Source organism: Pseudophryne corroboree, chromosome 1 (genome assembly GCF_028390025.1).
Source record: "Pseudophryne corroboree isolate aPseCor3 chromosome 1, aPseCor3.hap2, whole genome shotgun sequence".
Taxonomy (NCBI): Eukaryota; Metazoa; Chordata; class Amphibia; order Anura; family Myobatrachidae; genus Pseudophryne; species Pseudophryne corroboree.
In genome coordinates this window covers 700102894-700126975 of record NC_086444.1, presented here as the reverse complement: position 1 = coordinate 700126975, position 24082 = coordinate 700102894, and the positions used below count along the sequence as shown (strand labels likewise).

General features: G+C 45.9%; 1 protein-coding gene and 1 long non-coding RNA gene across 2 annotated transcripts in view; one reads left to right on the top strand and one right to left on the bottom strand.

The window, feature by feature from the left end:
* The window catches only part of TBXA2R (thromboxane A2 receptor), a 252123-nt gene that overhangs the window by 102617 nt on the left and 125424 nt on the right, over positions 1–24082 (top strand). The window lies entirely within an intron of this gene.
* LOC134936211 (uncharacterized) lies at positions 21140–22326 on the bottom strand. The gene is made up of 4 exons (XR_010180478.1): positions 22295–22326; positions 21732–21799; positions 21522–21643; positions 21140–21346 (listed from the first exon to the last, which is right to left on the bottom strand). It is a non-coding gene; the product is annotated as an uncharacterized LOC134936211 (long non-coding RNA).

Below are 24082 nucleotides of genomic sequence, written 5' to 3'. Positions count from 1 at the left end.
ACGCCGTACTGCGTTGCCAGTGTGACACAATATCCACCTGTTACTGCCGTGAGATAATTGAGAATCATTCTATGCTGAACCAGTTCTGTTTTATAAGCTTGAAGTTCTCTTCCAGTATACCTAAACGTGTCATCATACATTTCTGTGATATTGTCTAACAAATTTGCGAGCGCAGATATGTATTTATAATTCAACACTCCTCTGGCGGTGCGAGTGAAATCTAACGCGATTAGAACCTGAATCCCGGTGGATTCATGGATCATGTCAGAGGCCGGATGCTCTGTTCTTTCTATCAGGTGCCGTTTAACTACGTGCTCGTAATGGGTGTGAGTATAAGGAGCTTGGGCAACACGGTGTATATCCTTCATTTTGGCATGTGATACAGTCATTACTTCAGGCAGTACTTTTCCAATATAACACAATCCTTCAGAGTTTGGGGCAAGCCACTTATACGCCTTCCTCCCGCATATGAAATATGCATCATCGTGGGAGAACATATGGGACGGAGTAGGACATAACCATATTACACATCTTCCATGTGAAATCTCCTAACCCTAATTCTCCCATCTGTCTAGTACACGTATCAGCTTGTACGATATGTGCACAGTATCCTGGTGATACCTCTCCAACTCTCGTAATCCTATTTCCTAGGGTATACCTATATCGGAAAGATTTTCCTCTACTGGCTATGTGGCGTATAAGTTCTGTATCTGTCGGCATTCTATCTGCTCTATATGAAAAGGTCATGGTTTGGTTACTCCATGACACTTCCCAGTTTCCCGGCTTTCGGGGATTGGAAATGTTAAAACATATGAGGGATCTATCCACATGATATTGGTGGAGCTTCAAACTAGGAGGACTGGAGATATTAAACCTCCTGTCCACCGGCCTCCCACCACTTAGCTCAAGTACCTCCCCTATCGTTAAAGGAAATGGTACTAGTCCTGATTTGCTATGACCTTGAGGTACTTGAGAGCATACCCAACAATCTGTTTGATTTAACACACTACCCACTAAGGAGTGATAGTCACTCAAGGGATGCCGGTCCATGTGGATATTAAAACTGGATTGGCATTTCTTGATGCACCCATCCTCAACTACGTTGTCACAGAGCCTACAGATACAGTTTTCTTCAGCTAACAATCCTTCACAATTCCTTCTATGGTCAATGCTATCGGATCGTTTTCTGATACTCGCCTTTGCTTGTTGATTATGTTGTTCTCGGAAAACTACGCCTCCATCTCTGTCATCAGAACCCATTCCAGAACCTCTCTCGACCTCCATGGTACTCTCGCCGGAACAGACTGCTCTGGTCAACATCATGGTCAACAGGAAAATCCGGATCACAGTCTCTTGGGGCAAGTCCATCTTATAGGAGGAAACGAAGAAGAATGAGAAGGGGGAAAAATAATTTGAGGGAGGGGGGATGGGAAGTGGAGAAAAACAATAAAAGGGAACAGGGAATCGACAACTGCTTTTGATCTTGTGATTCTCAATGCTCAGGTGCCGCCTCAGTCCTCCTGGAACAGACACTCCAGTGATACAACTTCCTCTACCGTCTGTTCCTTATCACGGGACCTCTCTGGATCAGCAACCTTCTTACAATGGGACGAATGAACCCAAGTCTCTCTCTCGGCAACTTTCAATGCTGTAGTGCTAGTCAATAAGACTTGGTATGGTCCTTCCCATCTGTCAATAAGGCAACCTGAGCGTAGAAAATTCCGTATCATTACATAATCCCCAGGTTCAATGTCATGACAATTACTATCTGGTAAATCAGGAATCACTAACTTCAAATTATCATTTTTTTTTGTATAATCAGTTTTTATTAGAGGTTTTAGTTGCATTAACAGATAGGGGGAGAGCACTCCCAAATATACAAACAGATAGAAGTATCAGTAACAACAGAGCACATTTGGTAGCTGACATTCGCATTGTACATATGTTACTGGAAAGATTAAACAACCTTGTGGTGGTGAAAAGCTAAATTAGGGGGGGTGGGGGACGTATGCTCAATAGCGTATAAAGTAAGTATATCCCATTTCTTTGAAGGTGCTCTCATCCTGGAATATATATAGGGTATTAGACTAAGAAAGAAGTCAAAGAATAGGGGGCGCCTAAGGGCGATTAGCTAGAAGAAGAAAAAAGTGTGGGACAAGAAGGGGATAGGGTAAGATAAGGACAGAGGGGGGGGGGGGGGGAATTACCACTAATAAGGTGCAGGGTTGTTCCAAAGGAGAATTCAGTTGCTTTCCAAGGGAGTGGCCAGGTATGTTGGGGAGGTCTTGTATTCCAACCAGGGGGCCCATGTGGCTTCGAATTCACTAGATTTGCCTATCGATGAGAGGAACAGATCCTCCATTCTCATGAAGTAGTTCAGCTTAGTGAACCATGTACGCTTCGTGGGCGGAGTTTGGGACCTCCACCTGGCTGGAATCACAGCGCGTGCTGCATTGCTTAAGTGCCGCAATAAGGAGTGTTTGTGTTGAGATAGCGGGATTGTTGAATGATTGATTAGCCAGAATGCCGGGTCATGTGGGATTTGGGTTTTGAGTATGAATTGGGAGGTGCGTATAACTTCCTGCCAAAAAGGCTGTATCAGTGGACAGGTCCACCAAATATGTAGAAGGGTGCCAGAAGGGGAGGAGCAGCGCCAACAGAGTGCCGACGAGGCGGGATACATAGCGTGGAGTAGGGAGGGGTGTCTGTACCATCTTGTCATGACTTTATATTGAGTTTCTCTTATTTGGACACAGACGGAGCTTGTGTGGGTTTTTAGGCATATTTTCTCCCAGTCTTTACGCGACAAAGAGATGCCCAGGTCTCTTTCCCAGGCTATTGTGTAAGAAGGAGTTTCAGAGGCCAGGGCCTGACCGAGAATCTTGTAGAGAGTGGAAATAGTATGAGTCGGGTCTTGGGTGGCGACACAAAGTTTTTCGAAGAGTGTCATCTCCCTGGCAGCTTCCTGTAGTCTAGAGCTAGATGTCAAGAAATGCCTTATTTGCAGGAATTTCCAGAAATCCTGTTGGGGGATGTCCCAATTTGTCCTAAGCTCCGAGAACTGTTTAACTCCTGCCGACGATACCATCTGGCCCACCCTGAACAAGCCTGACAGTGCCCACTGTGAAAAGTGGACTGGGTTAGTTCCCGGAGCAAATTCGGGATTGGCCAGAAAGGACGTCAGGGGACCAAATTTAGAGGAAATGTAGGGTTGAGTTCGCAATGATTTCCAAGTAGCAAGTGTAGGAGTAATGGTGGGGTGAGGGCTAGTCAATTTGGGGGGAGAGGGTAGCCAGGGGAATATTTCTGGAAATTGTTGTACGTACAGGCCTTCCAACTTCACCCATTGTTTAAGTTCTCGGTATCTCGTCCAATCTAAAACTCTATTCAGAAGAATAGCTTGATAATAATTTTTTATATCGGGGAGTTGGAGACCTCCCCTTACAATCGGTTTTGAGATTTGGGAGCGACTAATCCTAGGTCTCCTTCTTTGCCAGATAAATTGTTGGATCAGAGATGATATAGAACGAAACCAGGTCTCTGGGATTTGGATAGGGAGAGTCTGCATTACATAAAGTAATTTAGGAAGGGTGTTCATCTTGACTACATTTATCCTCCCGAACCAGGATAGGAATTTCATATTCCATCTAGAGTAGTCATTTCGAATCGTTTGCAATAGTGGAAGGTAGTTCAGGGAGAATAACTGGGAGTCTTTAGCACTCAACTTAATACCTAGGTATGTTATGTGGGAAGGTTGCCATGAGAAAGGAAAAGAGTGTTTGAGGGCTGTGATGGAGTCTACAGAGGCCGAGATGTTCAGAGCACTAGATTTAGTATAATTAATTTTAAAATTGGAGAGGTGTCCAAATAGGTCTAGTTCTGTCATTAGGTGTGGGAGGGATTCAGTAGGGTGAGATATTATGGCTAAGAGGTCGTCAGCAAATAAGGCTAGCTTATATTCATCATCGCCAACGGTGAGGCCTTTGATAGCCTGGTTAGCCCGAATGGACCTGGCCAGCGCCTCAATACATAGTACAAAAATCAAGGGAGATAATGGGCAGCCCTGCCTGGTACCGTTGGTTATAGTGAATGGCTCTGACAGGGTGCCGTTTACACGCACCCTTGCCGTTGGGGAGTCGTAGAGGGCCATAATCCAAGTGAGTGCATTGGGACCTAAGCCCATGTGTTCTAGGATGGATTCCATGAACTTCCAACTAACCCTGTCAAATGCCTTTTCGGCATCAGTGGAGAGCAAAATGGTGGGGGTAGAACTGTGGGAAGCTAGGTGGATAAGATTGAGGATTTTGGTGGTGTTGTCTTTGGCTTCTCGGCCTACTACAAATCCAACCTGGTCGCTATGTACTAAGAGAGGGAGCAACACGTTAAGTCTGTTTGCCAAGATCTTCGCGTAGATTTTCAGGTCTACATTGAGGAGGGAGATGGGTCTATAGCTAGAGCATGCCGAAGGGTCTTTGCCCTGTTTCGGTATCACCGATATATGGGCTTCAAGGGAGTCACGGGAAAAGTGGGAGCCAGATGCAATTGAGTTAAATGCCCGGAGCAAGAGAGGGAGCAGTCTGTCTTTGAACACCTTATAATATGCAATGGTGAAGCCATCTGGTCCAGGACTTTTCCCCGCTGTCATGGAGGAGATGGCCCGGTCTATTTCTTGGGTAGTGAAGGGGGCTTCTAATGTATTAAGCTTTGAAGATGGGAGGATAGGGTAGTCGATGGATTTCAGGTAGTCTCTAATTTTTTGGTGTATGAGACGGGGATCTGTATCAGGGGCTGTGTTCTCTAGATTGTAGAGCAAGGAATAGAAGTGTGCGAAACAGGCCCCAATCTCTGGTGATTTGAATTTGGGAGTCCCTCTAGTATCTTTCACTGAGCCAATAAAGGAGGACGAGTGTTGGGCTCTTATCGCATGGGCTAGGACCCGGCCCGGTTTGTTACCCCACTGGTAGAATTTCTGTTTACATTTGCGGATGGAGTGGATTATGTTGTTTGAGAGGAGTTTATTTAGCTGGGAACGGGCTTCTAATAATTCTACTAAGGTTACCTCTGACAAAGACACTTTGTGGGATGTCTCTAGATTATGAATTTTCTGTAAAAGACTTGTGATCAGAGACTGTCTCTGTTTCTTTTTGTGGGTACCTAGCTGTATCAGTTTCCCGCGAAGGACGCATTTATGCGCCTCCCAAACGGTAAGGTGGGAAACATCATCTGTGACATTAGTAGCAATGTAATCCTCTAGGGTTTTATCTAAGGCTTCTTTACATAATGTGTCATATAGGAGGGATTCATTGAGTCTCCAGGTCCATTGTTTACGAGATCCGTGTGGGAGGGTCAGGGTTAAAGTCACCGGGGCATGATCAGACCATGTGATCGAACCAATATTGGCTTCTATGAGAAGCGGTAGGTGTCTGTGGCTGAGGAATAGATAATCAATGCGGGAGTAAACCTTGTGGGGATGAGAGTAATAGGAGTAATCCCGTCCTGAAGGGTTAAGGATTCTCCAGGAGTCGGCCATTTGCATCGTGTGGAGTAATTGTTTGACGCGTCGGTATTTGGATGCGACAAATCTAGAGGATTGGGATGAGGTGTCAGTATTAGGGTCCATTGTCCAGTTAAGATCGCCTCCCAAAACCACGACACCCTGCATCAAGGAGTCTAGCTTCGGAAGGAAGGAATTAAAGAAGGATAGTTGGGCCTGATTAGGGGCATAGATCACAGCAAAGGTGAATGTTTGATCAGAGATTTTGCAGGTCAATATAAGGAATCTACCCGGGGTTACCCTATATACGGCCACATCCGAGACATGTAAATCCCTGGAAAAAACAATAGCCACTCCCTTGGATTTGCTGCCAGGGGTATTACTGTAGAATGCTGTTGGAAAGTAGCGGTTGGTGATAGAGGGGTTGCGGATCCCAACCTTAAAGTGGGTCTCCTGTACTAATGCCACGTCTGTTTTTTCTGACCTTAACAGACGTAGAAGACTGGATCTCTTCTCCGGAGAGTTGAGTCCACGTGCGTTGAGGGACAGTACTTTAATCTTCCCTGGGGTACTCATGGTGGAATGAAGTAGAACACGTTCCTAGAAGCCTCAAAGTGGAGGGAGGGGGAGGGGGAAGAAAGAAGAGTAAACATGGAAGAAGAAAAAAAAAGAGAAAGAGTACAATAACAATGTAACAACATCAGCAAAGAACCCGCAGGAGAGAGACTGAACCGTAATCTCGTCAGTCTCCCCACCGACAAATAGTCAAAGGCGGGTATTATAGGGGGGGAATAGGGGTGCATCGCTACCTGAACCATAATAACAGCAATAACATGTTTAACTGACACATGGAAACATGAGGGGGGGGGAGTAAAGAGGGTGGGTGGCCAGGGGAGGGACAGGGACAGTAATCAATGCCGCCGTCCTCTCCCATCGCCAGTCAGCATATGGAGGAATGTTAACTATTCATCAAAACCCTCCCCAAACCACTGGAAAAGACACAGAACCTCGTCGTGTCTCATCCGAGGACGGGAACCCTCCTCCCACATCCCCCCACCCGCATATCCTCCCGTCGAGGGGAAAGTCAATAACAATCAGAGAGTTCTTTTACAGCTAGGTGGTCTTGGAAGAGGCTGTAGTTGGCTGGGATCTCCTCCCAGTGCTTCGGACCTCTTGCCATGGTTCCCCGTTAGAAGCTCGCTTGGGGGGAGGTATATCTGAAAGAGGGAATTCCCAGTCCGGTATAGACATCTTTGGGAGGCCCAAGGAAGAACAGAAGGGAGCGAGGCCCGTGTGGGAAGACAGGGTGTACCATTTCCCGGAGGAGCAGGCTTGAAGGTGAAAGGGGAATCCCCAGCGGTAGCGAATCTGACGTTTCCGGAGTTCGTCAGTCAGGGGCTTTAGGGATCTCCGCTGTTGCAGCGTGTACCAGGATAGGTCCTGATAGAGGCTTATGGAGCTGCCATTGAAATCAATACTGTCAAGTTGTCTGGCTTTAAACATGATTTCCTCCTTCTGGGTGAAGTAGTGGAGCCGGCAGATAACATCACGAGGCCGGTCAGTGGCGAGGCCCCGCGGTTTGAGGGCCCTGTGAGCTCTGTCGAAAGTGATGACATTATCCGAGTCTGCTCCCAGTAGTTCGTTGAATATCTTAGACAGGGCGTCTACTAGCCCAGATTGAGGAACCTCCTCTGGGAGACCTCGGACTCGGATATTATTCCGTCTGCCTCTGTTATCGATGTCCGTCAGCCTGGATTGTAAAGCTCGGATTTCTTTGGACTGAGCAAGGACAGAGTCTCTCAGCTGGGTCACACAGGAATCGTTGGCCTCCCGGTCCTCCTCCAAGGCAACCACTCTGTCAGAAAGGTGAGTGATATCGCTTTTAATGGAGGCGAGCTCGTTCCTAATGGTTTCTTGAAGGTCTTGCTTCGTAGGAAGGGCCTTCATAAAGGTCAGGATATCCCGGAGTTCGCGACTGCTCGCGGTCGTAAGATCAGCCATATCGTCAGCTGGAGTTGAAGTCGGAGAGGCTGTGGGAGAGATAGATGGTCGGGGAGGGGAACGGCTCTCCATCTGGGGGGATAAAGTGGGGTGAAGGAAGGGCCTCAGGTCAGCTTGAGATCTCGTGACTTTTCGCGGTTGGTTGCTTTTGCCCCGTCTAGAGTATCTCGAGGTACGTCTCATATTCCGGAAAGGGAACCGAAGGGAGGATGTTTGCAAGTAGGTCAGGTGTGTCAAGTACAGCAGGAAACATATGGCGACATGGCTCTTAGGAAGCGGTCATCCCCCGTGGCCTGATTTCAGGAGCACATCAAATAGCTTCGGGTAGAGTAGGGTGGAACAGGGGGCCCGGATAAAGCATGGCGGTATGTTAGCTACAGGCAGCAAGAAGGCAGGATCCGGACGTCGAAATGCTCCTATGAATGTGGAGCTGCTGGCGGTCAATCTCTAGTATAGTAAACGTGGAACCACGTCTCGGGTCTGGACTGGTCAGTGTCTAGCGGCTCCCCTCAGCGGGGGATGGGGGATGGGGTCTGCGGTTGGGAACAGGAGGGGGGGGGGGGGTGTCCCCAGCCGGAGTCAGAGTCAGCTACAGCGCGCCCCAATGCGCAGGTGGAATGTTTGTCCTGTCGTGACAGGTCCTGCCTCTGTTTCTGACCTCTGTGGGGAAGCAGTGAAAAGGGGGATAGTGTGTGGCTTTAGAGCCCCTCAGCCACGGTGTAGCAAGCTTGAGTGTCCTTGTTGCTGGTCCCGGCTCCGGCCTAGTTGTGAGGCCTCAGGTTATTGCGGCTCTGGAGAACGGGACATAGGGCTAGGGAGGTGTAGGGAGAGTCAGCCACTCAACTTACCCCGTCGCCCGCGTCCGATCCCGTCTCCCCCCCGCTAGCGAGTCAGTGGTGTGAGCTTCGAGCGCCCCCGTCCGAGCGCGAGCCGTCTACTGCGCCCGTTAGTGTGGCTCCGGAGGCTCTGGGGGTCCCTTGTAGACCAGCGTCCCCAGGCAGTGCAGGCATATAATGGGTGTCGAAGTGGGTCCCCAGCCGCGGTCAGCGGCAGCGCTGGTAGAGACGGAGCAGCGGAGGTCTGTGCCCGCGTGACCCGTGCAGCCGTGGGTGTTTCTCTGCCTCGTCTCGCGTCAGGAGACCCAGCGTCTATGGGTAGTGCAGGTTAGTGGCGGGTGTCGAGGTGGGTTCTCTATCCGCAGTCAGCGGCAACACAGGAGCCCGATGTCTCTGTACTTCTCTCGGCCCGGTCCGGGAGCCCCCGAAGCCACCGCCGATGCACGGTGTAAATCGAGGCCCCGGCTTTTGTCCGTCTCGTAGGCCGCAATCCGCGGGAGCAGTTAAAACTGCTCCCCGACTCCGCGGCTCGAGCAGGGATGTTACAGTGGTATTGAGGGAGACAGGGGGAGCTGATATGGGTCGTTGGAAGGTCCAGAAGTGGACTATTTGATCCTACAAAGGCCCCGTTTTGCAGGAGCTCTTGAGATGCACCTCTGTCTCTCCCAGCAGCTAGGCCACGCCCCCCCCCCCAGCGTGTTAATTGATTCCCTCCAGCCTTCCCCTTTAGCCGTGGGGTGTATATGTCTCCCCAACACAGTACTGTTAATATCAGGGGGAGAGGGGTGCCAAGAGGAGACTGTCTCCTCACTGAGCGTCTGCGTCCGGCAGGGAGAGCCAAATTATCATTTTGATTCCTTAGCTGTTTACTCATATTAACCAGGTACTTTACAGTCACTTCATTGTTACACTTCAAATCATCCTGAGGGTTAATCATAACATGCGGTTGTCGACCAAACAAGATTTCAAAAGGAGACAGATTAAGAGGGGATCTGGGAGTGGTTCTGATGCTGTACAGTACAATGGGTAGAGCTTCTGGCCATGTCAATCCTGTCTCTGCCATAACTTTGCTCAGTTTATTTTTAATAGTGCTGTTCACTCTTTCTACCTTCGCACTCGCCTGTGGACGGTATGGAGTGTGCAGCTTGCTATCAATTCCCATCAACTTACACATTCCTTGAAAGACATCACCTGTAAAATGGGTACCCCTATCACTTTCAATTATTCTAGGGATACCATATCTACATACAAATTCCTGCACAATTTTCTTAGCAGTAAACATAGCGGTATTTGTGGCCGCAGGAAATGCTTCGACCCAATTTGAGAACACATCTATACAAACAAGTACATATTTCAAATTTCGACAAGGGGGTAATTGAATGAAGTCAATCTGTATTACCTGGAAAGGGCCGCCTGCAGGTGGGATATGAGATGGTTCTGTTGGTATTGCCTTTCCGATGTTCTTTCTCAAACAGGTAAGGCATGACATTGCTCTCTTACCTGCATGAGATGAAAATCCTGGGGCGCACCAATATGCTCTTACCAACTTGCACATTCCTTCCTTGCCCAGATGAGTCAGCCCGTGAGCTGCCTCAGCTAAACATGGAAGATATGCTCTGGGGGCCACCGGTTTACCTTGTCCATCCGTCCAGAGTCCTGAGGACTCCTGGCCATATCCTTTTGCCTTCCAGACTGCCTTTTCCTGTGTGGAACACAAATTTTGCATTTCACACAACTTCTGTGTGTTGATGGTATTAAATACCATCAGTTGCGTGGTGTCTGTCTGTCTGGGGGTACCAGCTGCTAACTTAGCTGCTTCGTCTGCTCGGCTGTTACCAAGCGATACTGGGTCTTGGCTTTATGTGTGTGCTTTACACTTGATAACAGCCACTCTGTCGGGTTCCTGTATCGCTGTTAGAAGCCTTTTGATGTGAGCTGCATGCGCTATCGGTGTACCAGCTGCCGTCATGAAATTTCTGAGGCGCCATAGGGCTCCGAAATCATGGACTACCCCGAATGCGTATCTAGAATCGGTGTAGATATTGGCTGATTTGCCCTTAGCCAATTCACATGCTCTGGTTAGGGCGACCAGTTCAGCAACCTGGGCTGAGTGAGGTGGGCCTAGTGGTTCCGCTTCTATGGTGCCTTGGTCATCTACGACTGCGTATCCAGTACACAAGTCTCCCGAGTCTGACTGTCTGTGACAACTACCATCCGTGTAGAAAGTTAGATCTACATCTTCCAGTGGATTGTCACCGATGTCAGGCCTTGCGGTAAAATTTTGGGTCAAATATTCCATACAATCATGTGTGTCTTCCTTTGTGTTAAATTCTCCTTCCCCACCACTCTCATCCTCCACCCTTTGTGCCTGTCCAGGCACACCTGGGAGATATGTTGCAGGATTTAATGCACTGCATCTCCTTATGGTGATGTTTACGGGGGCCATTAGTGCCAATTCCCATCTTGTAAACCGCGCTGATGAGACGTGCCTGGTTTGGGCAGAATTTAGCAAGGCTGACACTGCATGTGGTGTATGAATTGTGAGGTTGTGACCTAGCACTACATCTTCGCTTTTCGTTACTAGCAATGCTATCGCAGCAACGCTTCGCAAGCATGTGGGGAGGGATCGCGCTACCGTGTCTAGCTGAGCGCTGTAGTATGCTACCGGCCTGCTGGCATCACCGTGCTTTTGGGTTAAGACGCCTGCCGCGCAACCAGCACTTTCTGTTCCGTACAGCTCAAAGGGTTTCCCATAGTCTGGCATACCTAATGCTGGTGCCTGCGTTAGGCACTGTTTAAGTCTCTCAAATGCCATCTCGGACTCGTCTGTATGCGAAATCCGCTCAGGTTTGTTTGAGGAGACCATCTCCTGCAAAGGTAACGCTAGAATGGAAAACCCTGGGATCCAGTTACGGCAATACCCACACATTCCTAAAAATGTTCTGATCTGTTGCTGGGTTTGTGGCAGAGTCATGTCTCTAATTGCTTGAATTCTATCAGCGGTCAGGTGTCTCAGTCCTTGTGTTAGACAGTGTCCCAAATATTTTACCTTAGTTTGGCATAATTGCAACTTGTCTTTGGAAACCTTGTGTCCTGTGTCTGAAAGATGAAACAGGAGCTGTTTCGTATCCTTCAGGGATGCTTCCAATGAATCAGAACACAGTAGTAGATCATCCACGTACAGTATTAATACTGATCCACTCTCTGGTTGGAAAGACTGTAAACAATCATGCAAAGCCTGGGAAAAGATACTTGGACTGTCTATGAAACCTTGTGGTAATCGAGTCCATGTGTATTGGACTCCTCTGTATGTGAATGCAAACAAATATTGGCTGTCAGGGTGCAGAGGTACCGAAAAGAAAGCGGAGCAGAGGTCAATAACAGTGAAAAATTTCGCAGTGGGAGGGATTTGCATAAGGATGACAGCTGGATTTGGCACTACGGGGAACTGACTCTCAACTATTTTGTTAATCCCCCTTAGATCCTGCACTAGCCGGTAACCCCTCCCCCCACTCTTTTTCACAGGGAAGATGGGACTATTGGCAGTGCTGGACGTTCTTACCAGAATGCCCTGTTGTAGCAAGCGCTCTATTACGGGATACACTCCTAACTCCACCTCTGGCTTCAGAGGGTACTGTGGGATTTTTGGAGCTATCCTACCATCTTTTACTTGTACAACTACCGGAGCTACGTTTGCCATTAATCCAGTGTCCTGTCCATCTTTAGTCCAAAGTGACTCTGGTATCTGGGATGTCATTTCCTCTACTTGGGATGGAGTCCTATTTGTCATAATGGTATGTGACATTAATTTTGACGGGGAGTCTAACATGTCTCGCACTTCCTGAGCGTGATTCTCAGGTATGTCCAAGAATACACCTTCAGGAGTACAATAAATGACGCACCCCATTTTGCACAATAAGTCTCTTCCCAGGAGATTAGTCGGTGCCGATGCAGCCAGCAAAAAGGAATGCTTGGTATGTAACGGCCCTACTGTAATCTCGGCTGGTTTGCTAACAGGGTAGTGCTGGACTACTCCCGTTACCCCTATGGCTGGAATTGTCTTACCAGTGGTTCTCATGCCCACTGTCGAATTTATCACTGATTTGGCCACCCCTGTGTCTACAAGAAAGTTTAATGATTTACCAGCTACATTGATTGCAATTTCTGGTTCACTTCCAAGACTTGCAATCAATTTTACTGGCTGCAGATTACAGGTATGGCCACACCCCTATTGGGTATGGTGACCTCCCTGAATCCCGCTGGCAGCAACTGCTTGTGAAGGGGTTAAATGGGAACTACCAGTGGCTTGCCAGTCTCTGTTCGGGGGGTATCTTTTTGTTTCCCCTGTATGTGGCTCATAACTCCGTCTCTGCGGACCTTGCTCCCAATGTCGTGTGTCGTGTCGTTGTCTAGGGGGTTGATATGAGTTTTGTGAATTTTTCACTCTACAGTCTCGTGCCATGTGTCCCTGTCTATGACAAGAAAAACAAGTTACCACATTTGACTTACCCACAGGGTTTGGTGATTTATACGAAGGCTGCCTTGTGGTCAGGGCCTGTATACTTACGGCCATTAACTTATCACCTTGTGATTCCCTGTGTCGGGTGATATTCCGGTCGTGATCAATAGCAGCCTCTCTCAAAGTAGCCACCGACAGACCTCGCCAACATGGTTGCGTGGTCTGTACTCTTGTCTTTAATGTCTCTTTTAACCCATCCATTAGTACAGATACTGCTACTTCTCGATGGTTTATGTTTGTTTTAATGTCCTCTATACCTGTGTACTTTGCCATTTCTAGTAATGCCCTGTGAAAATATTCTGCAGCAGTTTCTGACTCTTTCTGTCTAATGGAGAAAATCTTGTTCCACTTAACTACTGCTGGGAAATACTCCTTTAACTGTAAACTTATTCTTTTTACGTTATCTTTGTTGTACACATCTGTAAGAGGTACATCCTGATCTAATCCACAGTCAGCCAAAAATTGAGTTGCGTCGACATTGGAGGGTAAACATGCCCTCAGCAATACCTGCCAGTCTTTGTTATTGGGCTCTAAAGTGTTCCCTAGGTCTCTGATGTATTTCTGGCTGGCAACTAAGTCTTTCCTAGGGTCAGGGAACTCAGACACTATGGTTCTTAATTCCATTCGGGAAAATGGGCTGTACATGGCAATGTTCCTAACAGGAGTGATTCCTGTCGTGTCAGTTTTCCCATTTGGCACTGCTATTACCCTAACAGGATTAAGTCTACTAACATCACTCTGTGTAGGTTCTACAGCCTGTGGTGAAATGGTTTCAGCGTAGTGTATGGTGCTGTACTTACCTGTAGATACGACCTCACCTATCCCTCCGCTAGGGGCTTTTGTTACTAATCTCGTGGGTGGAGCCGTGCCTACTGTTGTCTCTGCTATGGTGGCTGCTAGAGAGAGCGCCGATATTGTTGCCGATTCGTCCTCTTGATCACACTCCTGGGGAAAGTTCAAAACAGGGTACAACTTGCACGGGTTAATACTTGCATTAGTTAACTTATTAACATTTACACAGTTGCTAAGTGTTTGTTTGTTACACCCTAATGCGTCATTCTCCGCAACCAATTTCTCTCCTGATATGTATGGTGGCGGCGGGGCTGTCGCTATCAATTTCTTGATAGGATTAGATCCCGCCGCCAGAGCCAATCCTCTCTGTATTTCACCCTCCTGTTGCCATAGCTGCAAATAATCATAATGTTGGATTCGTCTCTTTGTTGATTTAATGAGACATATCCTCCTCCTTAAATTTTGCAACACTTCTGATCTAAAGCTACCTACTCTTGGGAATTTCTCCCCGTCATGCACTGTCATTCTCTCCCATTCATCACATAAAACCTCTGTATGTGAGCCATATTTTTCACACATTACGTACCTTGCCGACCCGACTGGTCGGTTTACTGAATCAACCCGAACCGAGGTTGATCGCCCCCTTCCTGAACAATTGGCCCCCATAACTTGCAGGCGTTGCTTTCACCACCTCTGACCTTATTTCAGGGTCTTCAGCGAACCCTTACAAAAACCAAAATGTTCACGATAGGCTGACGGTGGCGGTTTACCGAGTACCCCACTCACTCGCCCACGCCGACCAATACGACCCACACACTGCCTTAGTGCTGGCGTACTCGACCCAGGGCCCCTATGAACCTCTATTTACTGGAACATGCGAGGGATATCCGCAGAACACTTACTCTTTCCAGTAACTATTGGTTGTTGGACAATTCCTGAGTGACCAGCGAACTTCCCTTCAGAAAATAAAAAATTACACAAATCACATCAGAGTGTACAAATAGTTTTACGACCTGGTTTGTACACAAATGGTACTGGTCAGATTAACTAATGTACACAATTACGTGCGGTACAATCGTTCAGCACATAAGCAACTAATCTTATGTGCTGAGCGACCAGTGGAATCGAAAATTTCGGCTGCGAATTCCTTCAGCCAGAGCTTTATTGGCCTATATGGGTTTTGCACCAACCCCCTGGGTTGTGCCCTTTTCTCTTTTATGGCAGACTTCTTAGTCTGCTGTACCTGGACCTCCCGGTCTGTAGTATGACCTCCTGGTCTACTATTCTCTACTGCTCAAATTTTATGTTTAACCAGAGATGCCTCCCTAGCCACCATGCACGTCACTTACATGTATGTACCTCTGCAAGAACTCGACTTCTTGTGGTTCAACCTGTAAAATTGTATAAACTTATATATACAAAACACTCACTCACCACACGTACACTTTTGCTTCTATTTCTATTTCTGCGCAGAAATTTTCTTTAGACCAGATGTGTTGTGAATTTGGAGAAGGATCTGTTAATCTAAATTTCAGACACTAAAAATAGATTTTGCGCTATTTATCGCCTGATGCGCTACTTATCGCCTGTTGCGCTACTTAAAAATCAACTGTCGTGTGACTTGAGTTACGTGGGCGTACCCAGACGCTCCGTTGCGTAATTTACGCTGCGTGCGTCGGCCTTGGCGTACGCGAGTCTCAGCCCTTTGTTAGAGACACGTGTACACAAAACCAATGTCCACCGCAACACAACTAACACTTTTATCAATGTAGATGATCCTCGATCGTCTACCGCGCAACACACCAATCTCTCCTTTTACCTTAGGTAGAGTTGCATGTGGGTTTTACACTTTAACTATGAAATAGCGACAAATCTCTCTTAGCACGTTTTATCAATTATAAAATGGCAAACAGGAGAGTGATATATGAAAATACACGAATGAAAAAGAAATGCAGATATGTTCGTGTGTACGCAAGACAGAAATAAACAGTTTTAAAAGACACTAGCGTGTTGTTCTTACCTCCGGTTCCGGATTCCTTCAGCACCCTTTACTAAGCGAAGCAGACGCTTATCCAAAAAGCACTACGAGGAATATGACCTCCCGCCCTTTGCTGCTGGATAATGTCTGCTGAAATTACCTAGCAGAGATATGTGAAGGACAGGACGAGCCGCCAATTGATAAAGCTAAATATTTATCTTATATAAAACCCTTTATGAGGTCTAAGAACACTGTACGCTATTTACGTGTGGAGTACCGTAAGGGTACGCTCGTTGCGTAACGATCGCTTAGCCGTGGTCGAGACGCTCAAGCGTCACGTTCGCTCACGGCCGAGAGATCACAGGCAGGCACGCTATTGGCTGCCGACTAACGTAATGATTCGCTATAGCGTAGCGGACGCTCGGGACCACGAGGAGATCACCAGCGGCGCTGACGCTCACAATGTTAAACCTTTAAATCTAAACCATAAACAATGTAATATGCTGTAAAACCTTAGTGTAGAGATAGGGTGCAGATGCAACACAGTGTAACCTTATTAACTTAAAAGCTGTTTGAGCGTCACCGACGCTCTGTGAATACTTAACACTATAAGAAATACACAGATACCGTGCTTAGGGTCCAACGCCTAATATATATATTATGAATGTTATACTTGCAAAAGAATTAATACAATACAAGTCATACACTACAATATAACATAGACTACCTAACCAGATAACTACACAGGAAATACAATACAATACTATTACGTTTAGGAGAGTACGAGAGAAAGAAGAGAAGAGAGAGAGAGAGAGATATGGCCCATAACAACAAGAAAGACAATATGATTGCGGAGAAAACTTACGCACAAGGGGAACGATCGCATGCGCCTCTGGACATCCAGCTCCCGATTTTCAGCAATGAGAACCGTTGAAGAGTGAGCTGGATGTGATCGGCTTGTCTATTTATGCCCCACATACAATACAATTCAATGGTCCCTACAATCTCATTGTTCATTGGACACAGGAATTCCTCCTCGCATTATAACAAAAGGTCATAGGTTGATTCATACAGGTGGGCTGTGACGATTTCCAACTGCTCAGGTGGGTGGGCAACTAGGTTTCCCGCCGCATGGATAAGTAAGTGCAAATAATAGTAAATGGACATAAACTTCTTATGTCCATAACTATTCGCACGAGCGATTAATCCGCTTCAAACCAACACCGGAATATTGCTAATTAAATACTCTTCCGATGGATACTAAACACCACAGTATTACTCCTGTCTGACCCTTCGTATCAAACAAAGAGGGATTTCTCTGTCCATGAACATGCTACATTAACCAAACTTTCAGATTCTATCAAAGGGACCATGATCTACAAAATACATTATATAGTGGAAATATGTAACGATTGAGTCGCACGCTACGAACACATGAACTCTACCGTAAATGCACATACCGCGCGCCCGCGGGTGCCCGCAACAGCGAGTATGCGCACGCACGGGAGAGCGCACGCATGCGCAGCGCAGACCTGTATGAGGTGCAAATATGGCAGTGTGCATCGTGATATTTTTCTGACTTTGACAGTAGGAACAAAAATACCCCCAAATTCTGTTATTTTAGTTGTTTTGATGACTTAAAAAAAAAAAAAATACAGATCAAAAACCAAAAGCCGCAAGGGTGGTTTTGGCAAAACCAATACAGATCTAAAACATGAAGGAGATCCAAAACCAAAACCCAAAACAAAAAAAATGGCTGGTGCACAACCCCAATTGTGATTAAGATGCACGTCCATGCAAAAAGACACTTCACTGCTCAGCGCAGTTAACTAGAGCGTTAGAGAGTGGTATATTGAGGCTAAGTGTATGAGGACACATCTATATCTATATATATATCAGTGACGTGCGGTGAGGTCTTTGGCTGGGGAGGCATAATAAATATATATATATATATATATATATATATATATATATATATTTTCACATTAGATCTTAGTCCATTTTTGCTCCTCCCTGCAGCCCATCGTAGGTGTGCGCAACTAATTTTATTAGGGGGTGCACTGCCAAAGAGACGTGTCTAGCACAGTCTTTTGTGCGTGTCTAGCACCACCCAGGGACATGTCTTGCACTGTTTTACATTCTGTAAAATCACATGGCTTAATCTAATTTGTCCCTAGTTCCTAATATTACAAGTAGATATAATACACCCCAGGAAAAAAAATGAAACAAAATGGTGTGACCACCAGCTGGTACGGACTGTCTGCTACGGCATAACCCTGAGTCCTAGCTGCCGCTGCACCCTATCGCTGCTTACACTTTCCCAACCTATTCCTGACCCAGTGGCGGAACTAGCGAGTGATGGGCCTACGTGCAAATGCATTCCCCTCCCCCTGCCCCCACACACTCCCCACCCCTTGCAACCCCCAGCACCTACACCCTGATTTTGATTATACCACACAGTATGAGCCAAAATTCACATTACGCCACACAGTATGAGCCAAATTTCACATTACGCCACACAGTATGAGCCAAATTCACATTACACCACACAGTTTGAGCCGAAATTCACATTACGCCACACAGTATGAGCCGAAATTCACATTACGCCACACAGTATGAGCCAAAATTCACATTACACCACACAGTATGAGCCGGAATTCACATTACGCCACACAGTATGAGCCAAATTCACATTACGCCACACAGTATGAGCCAAATTCACATTACGTCACACAGTATGAGCCGAAATTCACATTACGCCACACAGTATAAGATAAATTCACATTACGCCACACAGTATGAGCCGAATTCACATTACGCCACACAGTATAAGATAAATTCACATTACGCCACACAGTATGAGCCGAATTCACATTACGCCACACAGTATAAGATAAATTCACATTACGCCACACAGTATGAGCCGAAATTCACATTACGCCACACCATAAGAGTTTCCCCTTGCGTCTCCACATCATCTCCTCCCTGTGTTGCCTCTCAGCAATACCATCTCCCCGCCCACCACCGTGTCGTCTCTCAGCACATCATCTCCCAACTGTGTCTATCTGCTATGCAATCATGTTCTGCCTGTGTCTCTCACCCCCCCCCTCATTCACTCTGTGTCAAAAAGCCCCCCAATTCAGTCTGTGTCTCTCCCCCCCCACCCCTTCATTCCATGTCTCTCTGTGTGTGTATCCCCTCCCCCTTCTATGTGTCTGTGTCTCCTTTAGCCGCCCTCACCTTCTGGGAGCCATGAGCTGGTGGACGATGAGGCCAGCACAATGGTGGGTGGGCAGTGCGGGTGCAGCTCCAGGGTGGTGGGAGGCGCGGGTACAAGATGGCCGGAAGGCTACTGAGGGTTGGGGCCATTCGGACCGGCCCAATCCGCCCCTGCGCATCACACTACAGTAATGAAACAGAAAATAAACAGGAGCTTCCTGCAACAAGGGCTGCTGGGAGCTGTAGTTGTCTTGCTTTTTCATTACTGTAGTGCCACTGCCGGCTCCTACTGAGATTAAAATCATCGCGGGGGCCCCCTCCCACACCCCCTCCCCCGTGCGCACGCCAGTGCAGCCCCTCAAGCTGCCTGGCTGCACAGCGGGTTGTAAGTCTCTCTCCTCTCCCCCCAGCGCCCCCCCCCCACCCGTGCGCCGCTCTCCTCTCTCACCTGAGATGCTCCTGCTGCTGCCTGGGAGGGTGGAACAAGACAGGGCCACCGCCGCCGCATGCTCTCCAGTGTCGGGCTTTCCGGGGCCACCGCTGCTCATAGTGACTGCCGGGACAGCTCACAGTCACTGCCGGGTCCCGCCTCCGCTTCTCCCACCGCCTCTGGGTGATTGGACCAGCGGATCCACTGCTGGATCTACTGTCCAATCACAGCTGTCATGCCTGAAAGCCCATCCCAGGCTGTCAGCGAGGCACTTGTATAAGTGCCGCTGTCCTCTCTCTTTCTAATGACTTTTAAAGGCCAGTGTTTGGCCCCGCCCCCAGCTGCATCCCTGTTTTTCACTGTGTACGGGTGGCACTTCTTATGAGTGCCTCCCAAAGTAATTTCATAGGCTAACTTTATTAGAATAATATTAAGAAGATACATATGACACAGAATATGTGTCTTATGCATCTTCTTTATATAATTTTAATCAACAGTGACAGGGGAGCAGTGACAGGGGAGGCACTGCCTCCCCTGACTGCACGTCCCTGATATATATATATATATATACACACACACACACACACACACACACAGTGGGGCAAAAACGTATTTGGACAGCCACCGATTGTGCAAGTTGACCCACTTAAAAAGATGAGAGAGGTCTGTAATTTCCATCATAGGTACACTTCCACTGTGAGAGACAGAATCTGTAATTTCCATCATAGGTACACTTCAACTGTGAGAGACAGAATCTGTAATTTCCATCATAGGTACACTTCAACTGTGAGAGACAGAATCTGGGGGTGGGGGGGGGGGACAGGAAATCACATTGTATGATTTTTAAACAATTTACTTGTATATTCTTGTGGAAAATAAATATTTGGACACTTACCAAGCAGCAAGATTTCTGGCTCTCACAGACCTGTTACTTCTTCTTTAAGAAGCTCTTCTATCCTCCACTCGTTACCTGTATTAATGGCACCTGTTTGAACTGGTTATCTGTATAACAGACACCTGTCCACACCCTCAAACAGTCAGACTGCTACCTCTCCACCATGGCCAAGACCAGAGAGCTGTCTAAGGACACCAGGGACAAAACTGTAGAGCTGCACAAGGCTGGGATGAGCTACTCGACAATAGGCAAGCAGCTTGGGGAGAAGAGATCAACTGTTGGTGCAATTATTAAAAAAATGAAAGAAATACAAGATCACTGACAATCTCTCTCGACCTGGGGCTCCATGCAAGAGATCACCTCGTGGGGTATCAATGATCTTGAGAACGGTGAGGGATCAGCCCAGAACTACATGGGGGGACCTGGTCAATGACTTCAAGAGAGCTGGGACCACAGTCACAAAGGTTACCATTAGTAACACACTACGTCGTCATGCATTGAAATCCTGCAGCGTCCAAAAGGTCCCCCTGCTTAAGCCAGCACATGTTCAGGCCCGTCTAAAGTTTGCCAGTGACCATCTGGATGATCCAGAGGAGGATTGGGAGAATGTAATGTGGTCAGATGAGAGCAAAATCGAACTTTTGGTATAAACTCCACTCGCCGTGTTTGGAGGGAGAAGAATGATGAATGGCATCCCAAGAACACCATACCCACTGTGAAGCATGGGGTGGAAACATCATGCTTTGGGACTGCTTTTCTGCAAAGGAGACAGGATGACTGATCCGTATTAAGGAGAGGATGAATGCAGGGGCAAACACAGGATTTTTAAGGTGGGGGGGTTCCAGATATGTGAATATATATATATATATGTGCAACAATAGAAGAATTGGCGCCAAGGGGTCGCATCAACTCCCACTATTCTCACCCTTAATTGGTTAACACTTTTTAACATAAGATAATAACATGTTCCATCATAAAACATTTATTAAAAACATATTCAAATTAATACAGAGGAGATATATTATTCCACACTTTAAGATGTATGACACTTAGCGCTGAATACAAATGTTGAAGGATAACAACAATCTCCTCCTTCTCCTTATAGTTGGTTCGGAGATAGCTTCACAACACAGACAACCCAACACGTTTCGTCTTATACAAAAGACTTCATCAGGGGTATCTCTATAATTGTAAAAGATCTTATCAGAACTAAACACAAACATTCCTTAATGAAGAATACATAATACATTCAATTAAAACATATGAGGAACATATCATTACAAAAGAACAAAGATATATCCGAGCAGACAGAGTGAAAAGGAAGAGAAGAATATTACAATTGTATCTTAGGTCATACCTCAAGCGGCTGAGAAGTATAGCTGTTTATAATAAAAGTATAATGCGACAAAACTTGTTCATACATGCATGATGGAAACTCCTATATAACACCGAGGCTTTCTGATGACCAATCAGTGTGGCCTAATGGGAAGAATATTGAACTCATCATATATACTGAATGTTCATATTATGTATATAGTAAAAAATGTCATAATGTCCCCTCACATACCTTATGGTGAGATAACTTGTACAAAAATTCGGAAACCCAGGTACTGAAGGGTCACTTAGAAAGTAAACCTAATAGATTCATATTTAGGGCAAATTAGTGAATGATCATCATCAGATATTTAATTAATCAATGGTACCAATCTTAACTAAAGATGATTAATACATCTTACAATGGAACCTTATTTGAAAAACAACCTCCCCTTTTGGGTATAACATATATTGGAGGTTTTTAAGGCAAGAAACTATATAACTGGTCATAACTACCATTTTAACCCATAGCAATTAAATACTTTAATGGGTCCAACTGCTTCGTTGATTGACACAATAAAGATGCAGATCTCTAGACCCAGACACTAAAGATGTTAGAATAAATTGTCAGAAAATAAGCTTTTAATTGCATAAACTCCCCACTATCACAATATCAAAGGAAGGTGTGAAGGTGAATGTTCCAACCATTGAAAGCACTAGAATGCAGTATTGCAAAGGGTACATGAATAAAATATACATAGTAACATTTACACATTTAAACAGAGCTTTGTTCAGAATAGTGCCATATTCTCTCACCTTCTATGTATCTGCAATGGACGCTCAGTACCTGTGCAATGAAGCACCAGACTGGGTGTTGCCCCTTATAAAGGGAAAAGGTGATGATGTCATCACATGTCCTATTTTGATTGGTACACAAATAAGGACTTATTACGGCCTGGTTATTAATAGTACACACTAACTGACCTATGGATTTTATCATCTCTTTATTAGGATTAATTCACTATAATAATAATCACTCTTATATCCACCCAATATAAGTAAAACTTTAATTATTATATGACCCACAATGCATTGCGGTGTTAGTCTCAATTAGAAGCTGCTTTGGTGGATGACTGACAGTGTTAGTAACCAATCATTGTGTAATAGGGGCAGGTACTTTGGCCTCTGATGCTTAAATGGATATATAAACGTGTTGTAGTTCATACAGGTACACTATATGGAATATGGTAGGTCCTGACCACTTATAAGATATTTTTCCTTTAATGTATAGAATGGAAGTGAGTATGCTCCATGGTTATGGTATTAATAGATGTGCCGCTTGTGATTGATACAAGTGGGGGTCGAATTACGTACAAGTGGCTGTCTATTGAACGGCCGTTTGGTATTCTAGCTTCCTTAATCGGTTGAGAGCCTTCTAATTGGCCGCCTCTAACATGTGATCTGGTCAGGTGACGGGAAGCGCCGGACGGACTGGTGGAACGCACAACTAAGATGGTGCTGGAACGCATAAGGTCCCGCTACAGCGGGCACATGCAGCGACCAGGACCGTTCATTTTAATGATCGGAGGGGGCGGGTGGCGCTGACGGGAAGCATATTCCCCACAGTATTGTCTCTTAAGAGCTGAAAATACGTTTATATATCCATTTAAGCATCAGAGGCCAAAGTACCTGCCTCTATTACACAACGATTGGTTACTAACACTGTCAGTCATCCACCAAAGCAGCTTCTAATTGAGACTAACACCGCAATGCATTGTGGGTCATATAATAATTAAAGTTTTACTTATATTGGGTGGATATAAGAGTGATTATTATTATAGTGAATTAATCCTAATAAAGAGATGATAAAATCCATAGGTCGGTTAGTGTGTACTATTAATAACCAGGCCGTAATAAGTCCTTATTTGTGTACCAATCAAAATAGGACATGTGATGACATCATCACCTTTTCCCTTTATAAGGGGCAACACCTAGTCTGGTGCTTCATTGCACAGGTACTGAGTGTCCATTGCAGATACATAGAAGGTGAGAGAATATGCCACTATTATGAACAAAGCTCTGTTTTAATGTGTAAATGTTACTATGTATATTTTATTCATGTACATTTGCAATACTGCATTCTAGTGCTTTCAATGGTTGGATACATTCACCTTCACACCTTCCTTTGATATTGTGATAGTGGAGAGTTTATGCAATTAAAAGCTTATTTTCTGACAATTTATTCTAACATCTTTAGGGTCTGGGTCTAGAGATCTGCATCTTTATTGTGTCAATCAACAAAGTAGTTGGACCCATTAAAGTATTTAATTGCTATGGGTCAAAATGGTAGTTATGACCAGTAATATAGTTTCTTGCCTTAAAAACCTCCAATATATGTTATACCCAAAAGGGGAGGTTGTTTTTCAAATAAGGTTCCATTGTAAGATGTATTAATCATCTTTAGTTAAGATTGGTACCATTGATTAATTAAATATCTGATGTGATCATTCACTAATTTGCCCTAAATATGAATCTATTAGGTTTCCTTTCTAAGTGACCCTTTAGTACCTGGGTTTCCAAATTTTTGTACAAGTTATCTCACCA